A 6,492-nucleotide genomic window follows, 5' to 3' on the forward strand; every position below is an offset into this window, starting at 1 on the left:
TCCTGCCTTGCCCCCTAAATAGTCAACTCTCCCCTTGCCACTCCTGACGATAAATACTCCATACACTGCCCACGTTGAAATCCTGTCTGTCTGCTTCCCTCCCTTCTCTTCCTTCCTTGGGCTCGCCAACCCAGGCTTGTTGTGGTCTCAGTCAATACAAAGCTTTCTAGCCCTTTCAAGTTATGTGCTTCCCCCTTGAAACATAACCTTCATCAAGCCTACCTCTAGCCCCCAGGAGCACTTTAAAGGACCTCCTTTTGCCTGGATTCTGATTTCGCTTTCTTAAGGGAAGCTTTAAAGTCAAGTTCACCCACAGCGTCTGATAACTGCAGTACATTAACTCTCCACCCAGAAGAGGTCAGGGCTCTGGGGGCCGGGGGGGGGGGGGGCAGTTTACTTCACTTTACTTCTGAAACTTCTTCACACAAACCTTCTCCTTTCTGGGTTTTTCCTCATCATCTTTCTCCACCTGGTTTTCCTGCTGAACTTGACTGGGTGTTCACCACTAGGCCTTTTACTCTGTCTCATTTACATGATCACCTAACTTTTTGTGTGTATTTGGTCCTTTGAGTCTGTGGTTCCATAAGGCAGCTACATTGTTATCTTGCACCAAATATGGGGATGTACATACAGTAAGCATTCAGTACATTGGTTATAAGTGACTGAACAATTTCCCTAAGCGAGGAAATTAAAGTAAAAATAGATCAACTAAAGCGATTATAACTCTAGGACACCAAGGAGCAACAAATGTAAACTGCACCAAAGCCATATTTCCACAACCCATGGCTCATAGGGACACCCAGAGGGGGGAAAATCACACAGAAAAAAATCATGAACCACTCAAAACCACATTCCATCGTGAAAGTGAATGGGCAAAAGAGGAGGGTTAATACTCCTGAGAACTTGATGTAATAAGGCAATCTGAAAGAAACTTTAAGGGGGGAAATGTAGTTTTCACGTGGTGGCCAAAATAAAGAATGGAAAGTACTGGAAAAAAGGACAGTGTGAAAAAAACAGGTATATTTGAACAGAAATCAAACAAATCGTTTAGAAATGAGAAGTATACTCGTTGAAATGATTGAATGACAGAAAATCTTGCTCAGCATTCCCTCTACTGAGCAACCTAGCAGTAGTACTTAGAACTATACTTAAGTACTTCTACTTAATAGTACTTCAGTTAACTCTGGGCTGGGTTAGTGGCCCCCCTGTGGTCTCATTACCATCTGCACTTACCACATGGTACTGTGGCTGCCTGCTTTCTGGTCAGTCTCCCTTGTTAGATTGTAAATTCTGTTTTTGGTTTGTTTTATTTTATTTTTTTTATTTTAAAAAAAAAAAATTTTTTTTTTTGAACGTTTATTTATTTTTGGGACAGAGAGAGACAGAGCATGAACGGGGGAGGGGCAGAGAGAGAGGGAGACACAGAATCGGAAACAGGCTCCAGGCTCCGAGCCATCAGCCCAGAGCCCGACGCGGGGCTCGAACTCACGGACCGCGAGATCGTGACCTGGCTGAAGTCGGACGCTTAACCGACTGCGCCACCCAGGCGCCCCATTGGTTTGTTTTATTGTAGAGAGAGAGTGAGCCAGGGAGAGGAGCAGAGAAAGAGAGAAAATCCCATGCAGGCTCCACGATCAGTGTGGAGCCTGGCACGGGGCTCAATCCCACAACTCTGGGATCATGACCTGAGATGAAATCGAGAGTCAAATGCTCAACCGACTGAGCCACTCAGATTGTAAATTCCTTGAGAGCAGGACCGTTCTGTTCATGTTGGCATAGTGCCTGGCACATGGTAGACACCGACTAAATATTTTCTAGAAAATGAATGAATAAGCAAAAGTACTTTAAAAAAAATTGTGGTTATTTACAGTAGCACCGCATACAGAATGAAAACTTTAGGAAGACCCATATGCCCCAAAGAAGGATCAAACAGCAGAAAATGAATACGAAATAAGACTTGCAGACCTTGAGAATTGCCAAGTATATAAACCACCAGTCCCTGGAGTCCTGTGGGGAACTAATGTTACAATGAAAAGAGAATACGAAATAGTAAGTAGCCATTAGTTGTAACTAGGTTGACATCACAGTAAACAGGCTAGGAGGGAACTGGAGGTGATCATGCCAAGGTCAGCATGAGAGTTCAGGCCTCACATCCGAGGGGCAAGGCACACCAGATATTGGAGAATTTACGCAGCTGTAAAGAAGATGGGCTTGTTCTGGATGCAGGCTGGTTTACTAGTTCTGGGTGAGAACATTCTGGCTACTGTCTCTGTTCACTCTCTTCACTCTGGGTGGGAGTGGGGAGCCCCGGCCTTTTTTCTGTCATGGATCCCTGGGGATCCGTACCCAGACATCAACCCCACCCAGAGGCCAAGCTACAAAAGGAGCCCAATTTAAGTTCTGGCACCCCACCCCACCCTGCCCCAAAACACGTAGGATTCTACTGAGCAGTTTCAAGAGCTAAATTCAAGCGGCTGTCCTTTTCAGGGACTCCTCTGCAAAGGGAAGTGAGCCGTACCTCCAAAGGTCCCACCAGACACTGTTGCTCCTGGCTTCCAAGTATCAACTCCATTTGTTTTTACGATATGAGGCCAGGGCTATGATAATTACCCTCAGATGATTATTTCCACAGATGAGGAAACAGACGCAGAGGTTAACTCGCCCAGGGTCACACAGCTAATAAGAAGCGGGGCCAGGATTCAGATCGGAATCTGCCTAAGTCTGCTACCACATGCTCTTAAACAGAGGTCAAACGCTCTTAAACAGGTGTCCAGAGTGATGACCCTGGGCCTCCAGAGGCTGCCCCCGGCAGGCCGGTCACTTCAAGGGTGTTGCTGGCGTGAAGGCCTTCCGGATCCATGGTCCGAGGAGAGAGCAAACTTTCAGCACTCGCCACACACACGCTGGCAGCTCACAGCTCCTAACGACACCGAGGTAGTCACCATGCCCATGTGAACCAGAGGGGTTCACAGGCTGGTGCCAGCCTCACTCCCGTCCTCCTTCTTTATTTATTCATGCCTGGTGTAGAGACAGCCCCTCCTTAAAGGGTCATCACTCTACCCCTGGGATTGCCCTCTCTGCGGGCCATCTCCAGCCTTGGAGCTCCACAGTTGCTGACTTCTCTGGAAAGAGCCTACCTGGTATAGGAAGCATGCAGTCTGGAGTCAAATGTCTGGCTCTGAATCCTGTCATTGTCGCTCACAGCTGTGTGGCCCTGATGGCCTCTCTGAACCTCGGCTTCCCCAGGTCCGCAATAAGAACTGGCAGTAAGGAGGGGCGCCTGGGTGGCTCAATCGGTTAAGCATCTGACTTCCACTCAGGTCATGATCACACGGTTTATGGGTTCAAGCCCCATGTCAGGCCAGCCCCACTTCGGGCTTTGTGCTGACAGCATGGAGCCTGCTTCTGATTCTCTGTCTCCCTCTCCCTGGGCCCCTCCCCCCACCACTCACATGCGCACTTTCTCTCTCTCTCAAAAATAAATAAGCATTGGAGCACCCGGGTGGCTCAGTCAGTTGGGTGTCTGACTTTGGCTTAGGTCATGATCTCATGGTTCATGACTTTAAGCCCCACATCGGGCTCTGTGCTGACAGCTCGGAGCCTGGAGCCTGCTTCTGATTCTGTATCTCCCTCTCTCTCTGCCCCTTCCCTGCTTACTCTCTGTCTCTCTCAAAAAAAAAAAAATAATAATAATAAACATTAAAAAAAAAAAAGGAGCACCTGCTGTATGGTTCCATTTATATAAAGTCCTTAAGCAGGCAAAATTAATCTCTGGAGATAAAAATCAGAACAGTGATTACCTTTGGGGGAGGAATGGCTGGACAGAGGCATGAAGAATTTTCTGGGGGCGTAGGAATGCATTATCTTTGTTGGGATGGTGATTACACACATGGCTATGCTAGGAAAATCTCACAAGCTGTACTCTTAAAACCCGGGCATTTTATTGTGTGACCATTATTTCTTAATTGAGGAAAAAATATTCAGGACTAAGATTGTTGTTTCCTCGTAGTGGGTATCCAGGGGAAGGTGACGTCAAAATGTCTACTGCACATACTCACACGAATTCTTGTGTAACTAGAAAACAAAACGACTCCCTTCTCCACTGTTCCCTACCAGCCCTTGGCAGAATCTGAATCCTCGTGTGTAATCCTGTGCTGGTAAGTTTGATAACTGGTCCTCTAGGAAGAAAAACATTCTGATTTGTAGCACTTGCCGAATGCATGAGGTGGAAATACTCTCGCTGTGACTGATTTTAAGCTGCTAATGTGACATGTCACTGGGCGTGGAGTTGGGAAGAGATGGGCACAATTGGGGGCGCCTGGGTGGCTCAGTCGGTTGAGCGTCCGACTCGGGCTCAGGTCATGATCTCGCGGTCTGTGAGTTCGAGCCCCATGTCGGGCTCTGTGCTGACAGCTCAGAGCCTGGAGCCTGCTTCGCATTCTGTGTCTCCCTCTCTCTCTCTCTGCCCCTCCCCTGCTCATTCTCTGCCTCTCTCTCTCTGTCAAAAATAAATAAACATTAAAAAAAAAGAGAGAGATGGGCACAATTGACTTTGGCGAGCCAGTGGGAACTGACCCCAGCACACTGCCGCTACAAGCCTTTATTATAAAACTCCAGGGGAGTCCTGGCAGAGCTGAGGGAGCAGCCGTTAAGCGTCGTCATGTGTCGTGTGTCGTGTGGTTCGGGAGCCAGCAGCCATCTCCTGCCAGCTTGAATGTGAAGGAGGGTGGACCCTGCCCCAAAGCAATCACGTGAAATCCCAAGCCCGTTGTAGGAGGGGTCAGCCTTGCAAAATAATGGACTTCCAACAACCTCATAACTGGGGTTAGCAACGCATTTGGCAGCCTCGGGATTTTTACATGATAGTACGGGCTATTTCATTTTAAATTCCTGAATTTTAGGGGTGCCTGGGTGGCTCAGTCAGTTAAGGGTCAGTCAGTTAAAGGTCATGATCTCTTGGTTCACGAGCTCGAGTCCCACATGGGGTTCGTGCCGACAGCTCAGAGCCTGGAGCCTGCTGCAGATTCTGCGTCTCCGTCTCTCTCTGCCCCTCCCCTGCTCGCACTCTGGCTCTCTCTCTCCCTCTCAAAAATAAATAAAAACATTAAGAAAAAAAATTTTTTTAATTCCTGAATTTTAATTTCTCTTGAGGAAGACAAAGAACAAAATCTGGCACCACGAGGCCTGCATCCACTCCTGACAACAGGCCATAACAGAGTAAAAAAGAGCTGCCCTCACGAGAAGTCCGTGGCTCTCCAAATCTCAACAACATACTTGCCACAGCCAGTTGTGTTCCCTGCGTGGTTCTAGTTGGCATTGGAGTTTGTAAATCCTAGTTGAGGCTGTGCCCTGTCTGAGAATTAGTTTGGTCTTTGGTAGCACAGCGTGTGTGTGTGTGTGTGTGTGTGTGTGTGCGTGTGTGCACTCACGAACAGCTACCTGTGAGATGAGCTGAGGAATATCCATTCACATCCACCATTCCCCCAGTGAATTGCCAAGATTTGGCATCTTGGGCACCTGTGCTCACTCTGGGTGCTCAGCAAGACTTGGGACATCAGGGGATACCAGAACCCAGCCAGGGTATTGCCTGGCTTCCCAGGCAATTGCCCTGATTCCCTACCCTGGTTCAACATTAGAATCACTAGAAGAGTTGGGGAGAAAAAACAAAAAACCAGTCCTCAGCCCAAACAAATGACTAAGAATCTCTGGGGATGGAGTCTGGAAATGAAAGTGTTTTGAAAAAGCAGTACCGGCGATTCCTCTGTGCACCTTTTCTTTTTTTTTCAGGAAGTGCTATTTAGGGTGCCTTTTCCTTGCACTAAGGGAAAGGTCGCATGCAGAGGCCAGCGATCTCTTCCCTCCTCAGGTTGTAATTCCCATTCCAGCTTGTAATAAAGGGGTGGGGCAGTGAAGGAGGTGAGGCTTACTCACCCCGCCCCCTGCTGGAGACGGGTGCAAGCTGCATTTTGTCCAGAAGACTGGGGGGGGGGGGCAGTTAGGGGGCGGGAGTGCTGGGGTGCCATCAGGCACCAGAGGCAGAATGAGCTTTGGCTCACAGTGAGTGCAGCTGTGTACCCTGGAGTTTCTGCCCTGTGAGAGCTTAGGAGGGACAGAAAGTAAAAATCCCCCTTGATGCCTTCGACCAATATTTATTGAGCACCTACTATCTACTGTTGTAGATGCTGGGGATATAGCAGTTAGCAAAACAGACATAAACACCTGCCTTCCTGCACTGACATTCCAGTGATGGAGATAGACACTAAACATAACCCCCCAAAGTTAGTGTATCAGCAAGTGAGAAGTGAGAAAAATAAAGCAGGGAAGGAGGACTGGGAGTGTGCAGTGGTGGTGCAATTTGGGGAGTTTGTGGGAAAGAGGAAAGGCCCTGGTGAGAAGGTGATGTTAAAGCAAAGATCTTTTTTTGAAGTTTGTTTAATTGGAGGGAGGGAGAAGGAAAGCACAAGTGGAGAAAGGGCCGAGAGGGGGAGGATC

The sequence above is a fragment of the Lynx canadensis genome, chromosome B2, assembly GCF_007474595.2.
Source record: "Lynx canadensis isolate LIC74 chromosome B2, mLynCan4.pri.v2, whole genome shotgun sequence".
Lineage (NCBI taxonomy): Eukaryota > Metazoa > Chordata > Mammalia > Carnivora > Felidae > Lynx > Lynx canadensis.